Below are 5,112 nucleotides of genomic sequence, written 5' to 3'. Positions count from 1 at the left end.
ATATCTCCCGTGATATAATTCTGACCTTCATTATGCTATGTTTTTTTTACAGGTCATGGTTTGGGAGGATGACAAAAGCCTGTGGACAAAAGAGCTTTGATCTAGATCAAATATTTGGGCAGTTGGGTGAACCTGTTAAAATAATTGTATTTTAGAGCAGAAGATTTTCATGTAAAAAATTTCAGGTTAGATGAAGCTTTCGCATCAAACTGAAATGTCCCCAAACCCCAAGGGACATATTGAAGTATCACATGTCTCAGGGTCAGTGGTACTTGCTTTGCCAGGACTTAAGAAGGGGAAAATAAGGGTTGAAAATTATGACTAAGAAGGCTATGTTCATTATTGCCCATGATTCAAACATTAAATGTTTGTCACTAACACAAAATGGCAGTTGCTTGCTACAGGCAGCTCAGAGGGAACCTTGGTTAAAAGTTTTAAACTTTGTCGCAAGAGGTATGTTTTGTTTACAAAGAAACTCTTATTTTTCTTGCACCGAAAACTATTTTATATATAGCGTTGTTGCCTATTCTGTAGGATCCTCCTACGATTTAGCACTGTTTGTAATAAAGATCCCATAGGCCTATATAACAAAAACGAATTTATTTAATTGTTCATTTGCTAACAGGTTCACCCACACAATTTGAAAGAAGAATAAAGGTGTTGTTGTCAACAAGTTCATGTTCAAGAACTCTTTCACTAGTATATCCCTCCAAGCACCAAGATCACAGCGTTGTTGCTTTAAGAGAAACCTAACATCTAAGATTTTTTGGAAAAAATTTCAGTTCAGACCTTGTTCAGGTGCTTCTGTTCCAAATGCTTTTTATGCATCGCGAAATACTGATTTTCAGTGATTCAAATTGGACCAACTAAGAAATTCATTATGAGCTTATTGAGCTGATCCTATATACGTACTAGAGATGGCTTTCTTTAAAACCACCACCATAACTTTTGATACCGTAGAAACAATGTGTCTCAGTAGATGATTAATCTTGGTGTGTTGGACTTGACTTAACTAATCCACATAGCCACTTAAAGTAACCTCTAAGTGATGTCATTGTGGTACCCTACCAAATGGGTATGTGACTTTATTCTTGATTTTGTTGTGTTTTGATTAATTCAGGGAAAATCGTGTATAAATAACTAAAATAGAGGACTTCTGGGTTTGGAGAGGACTTCTGAAATAGAGACCAGCAGACAGAAAATAGAAAATTGGAGAGGCTGACAATGTTTTTGTTGCGGGTATTAAGGATGCTGAGACTATTGTACATGCAATTCGTGTAGGGAGGGGGTATTATTGTATTCATTCAACTTATGAACTGTTATAGAACATGAGTTTTTTAAGATTGATTTGTTTATCATAGAAAACGGGAATCTCTAAGTTCACGGTTGCATCTATGCTTTCAGTTGAAACCTGCAAAAGTAATTGAGAATGAGAACTATGCTTTAGCAGCTGGAATTCGAGATTGAAATTCCGAATTAGAAAATGACGCGGCGAGATGACGGCATTAGTACTATTCATATCTCTGATCTTAATGACAGGTGTTTGTATTCTCAAAATCAAGCTTCTAATTTTATTTTTATTTTTCTGTATGTATTCTTAAATCAATTAGGTTACTGGAGAACATTTCTTTCTCAATTAGGTCACTAGAGAACAGCTTGTAGCACTCTTTGTAGATTATTCAAATGACCTTTAGGTACCTATTTGATGTCATATGAAGCTTTTTGTACAAGTTTTATAATAGTTCCAAGGGCATGGGACCAACAATATACAATCTTTAGTTCAATTTTTTTTTAGTTATTGGAATCTAGAAATGTTATATAATATGGTACATCATTAGTTCTACTAAATTATGGGTTCAACTTTCTTTTGATGCATGTTAAATAGTTTTATATAATTATTTCATTCATGTAGTTCGATAGTCTAATTACTTAGTTTACTTTGGAACCACATGATACAACATCTTTAAGGATGCATACAAGTTCCTTTGGAAATGCAAAAGGCTCTGGGAAACCCTATCAGAGGCACATGGAGTAGGCCTTTGATGGGCTTGGAATTTCACTTCTTTTGACCTCCAATCAGCAGCTATTCAGGTATCCTTCTATACCTTCATATAGGAAACTTATACATGTAAAGATCATGTGCAAAGGGAATCATATGTGGCCTATACCAGGTGGATCTTAATGTCTTTATAGGTGTGGTTGTTAATGATTGGAAGGATGAGAGCGATAAATTCACGACTTTTAAGCAGTGGCTTGATTCCTGCAGGTATTAATTTCCCAAATCTATTTCCTTAAATTCATGTTTTATAACTTTTTTTTAGTAACCCCTGTTTAGATCTCTATTGTCTTAATTTGGATCTTGGTAATCAGTATGATCCATAATTGTCCATGAAACAATGTACTTTGATTCCTTCTGAACAGAACATGGTCGGTATTGATAAACTATGAGTCTACCAAAACAAAGGGAGTAGATGACAATGTAATTGCAGGTTCATCAATATGATGTTGTTGTGTATTTCTTTCTTTAGAATCCGTCTGATCCTTTTTACAAATTATGTTATTGCTTACTTAAAATTATTGTATGTTAGCACAATATACACTCATGTAATCATTGTACCTTCTGTCTTAGCTCAAGTGGAAGAGCACATGGTTCTCAACCATGTAGTTGTGGGTTCGACTCCCACAGATGGCATTGTTATTTGAGTAGGATGAAACCCCACAGGTTTCCGTTGAAAATATTAGCTCATCATTACATAGTGAAACACATGGATTAAGAGGGGTGTCATATAATACTTGGGAAACATCATAGTACTTGGGAAACATCTAAATGGAACAAGCTATTTCAAATTCTTTGTGACGTCAAAGCAATGATATTCATTTTGTGGGGTAGATAATTCAACAAGTGAAGGATATTTTGGGACTTGGGAATATAACAGGTCCAGACTCTCTCCATTCCTCCAATTTTTTATAGAGTCAGGAATGGGTTCTCTAATTGAGCTGGAATGGAATCAAGTTGAGGTTATTGTTTACAATTCCCATCACATCTCTTCTGCTTATGGATTATTTGATTGTGTTGATTTTCCTCTGTGAATGCATGTGTTTGGTTGTTATGTTTATTTTATTGTATTAACCTATAGATTCTATCTGCACTTGGCAGTATATACGGTCAAGGTTTACATGCCATTCTTCTATCTTTAATGACTGCCGCTTTTTATTGTTCCAGTTAATTCACATCAATACTTGAGAATCCAGTGGCATCAGGAAAATCTGTTGAAGCTATGTCGTACTATGATACTTTGCGGCAAAACTACCACAAATACACTGTGCCGAGGAAACCACCTTCAACACTCAACTACATGATATTGGGTTGCAGGTAAAGGAAAGTTAATTTACATTTGGAATTTGGTGTATTGTTACTCCACTCGCTTTAGCAGTTTCTTTTAATTCATCTTTGAAAGGGACGGGTAAATCAGCTCTCCCAAAATAGCAATTTTCTTGTTCCTACAAGGGGTTGGGAAGACTTTCTAGGTTTAGTATGTCTGCAAATTATAGAAATTTTGTTAGACCAAGATCTCAGTAATTTCTTGCTTTACAAGGGGATGTTTGGTAACCATTACTTTAATGGATTATCAGCCCATAATCCATTATGCAGATTATAATGGATTTTATATGTGTTTGGTAACTATTATAATAATTGATTATTTTAATCATAATTGAAAAAATTCATTATTTCCATAAACAGAAAAAAGTTGTTTTGAAAATTTATTATAAGTTATTTTTTCCAACAAACTCAAATTGAATTGTTTTTCCTTATTTTTTCTAAACTATTAAGAGAGAGACAAAAAACCAACATAGGACTAAAAAAAACATCCTAGATCATTGTTCTTTCTTCTCCTTTTTGAGATCATCATTATAAGATAATCAATTCTCTATATAAAAATAGATTTTTTTCGAGCGCTCTCATTAACTGGAGCTTCTGATTGATTCTGGCCCCACCATTTAAAATTTCGGCCAATAAAACTAAACTAGAATCTTTCCATATATAATATATATTTTCAACCAATCACATTCAAGAAAAAATAATCTAAATTTAATAATATCTCCTAAAATTCCAAAAATAAATAAATGAAGTAGTTTAATAATCCCAATTAAATAAATAAATGAAGTAGTTTAATCAATCATAAAAATAAAAATAAACAGTTCAATGTCCGATTACACTTCTGATAATTATAAATCTATCTTAAATACAATTCCAAACTACTGATATTTAAACTAACTATAATGGAAATCATGATCAAATTTAAAGAGGCTTTTGATCAAATTTAAATCAGTGATTAAAATCATGATTCTATAGAATTGTATATACTTACATGCAAATCGAACATGCTTCCTTCTTGCATATAATCATTGATCATTGATCATGTCCAATAACCAAAAAAAAAAAACGTTAATATAAAATCATGGAGTGTTTGAGGTTGATATAAAGCAAAACAATGTTAACAGAAAAGTATAGAAGACAATCATGAGAGAATTTCAATATTTTTTAAATTTCGATATATTTTTCTTAATATCACTCATTCTATAAAATAAAAAATAGAGACCAAAGTAACAAAATTCTGAATATATTCTAAAAGAATTTCAAAAGTTTTTCTCCAGTGTATATGGAAGATTTTTTATTTTTGAAAACTCTAAACGCGGAAAGTTTTATTCCGCTATTTTTCTGTAAAAGAAAATTTAATAAAATAGAATAATTCTATCCATAGACGAATCCAAAATCTTAAGTACATATTTTCTATCATAAAAAAGGAAAAACTTTAATGGAAATCGGTAATTCACATAAATGACCGCGTTTCCAAAAATAATGGAACAAATAAATGTTGTTATCTAAAAAGATATAAATTGTGAATATTTTTGGATATTTATGGATTTTGTTACCAATTTTTTTTCCTTTTTTTTTCCCTGGGGTTTGTTATATAAATGATTCGAGCAAAGACAGCCCATTTGTTTGCACCTTGATTCTTTCTTCTAGGGTTTTCTTAGGTTTTTTTTTTTTCTTCTTATTGTTTGAGGTTTTGTTGATAGATGCAGGTATGCTCAAAAGTGTTCCTAACT

The 5,112-nt window shown here is 32.2% G+C and overlaps 1 non-coding gene across 1 annotated transcript; it reads left to right on the top strand.

Annotated features, from left to right (window-relative positions):
* Positions 1-2,619: 2,619 nt before the first annotated feature.
* Positions 2,620-2,692, top strand: TRNAE-CUC. The gene has a single exon. It is a non-coding gene; the product is annotated as a tRNA-Glu (tRNA).
* Positions 2,693-5,112: the final 2,420 nt, after the last annotated feature.

The sequence above is a fragment of the Papaver somniferum genome, chromosome 2 (assembly GCF_003573695.1).
Source record: "Papaver somniferum cultivar HN1 chromosome 2, ASM357369v1, whole genome shotgun sequence".
Taxonomy (NCBI): Eukaryota; Viridiplantae; Streptophyta; class Magnoliopsida; order Ranunculales; family Papaveraceae; genus Papaver; species Papaver somniferum.
Note: the sequence above shows the minus strand (reverse complement) of the source record. Positions and strands in the feature narration are given on the sequence as shown.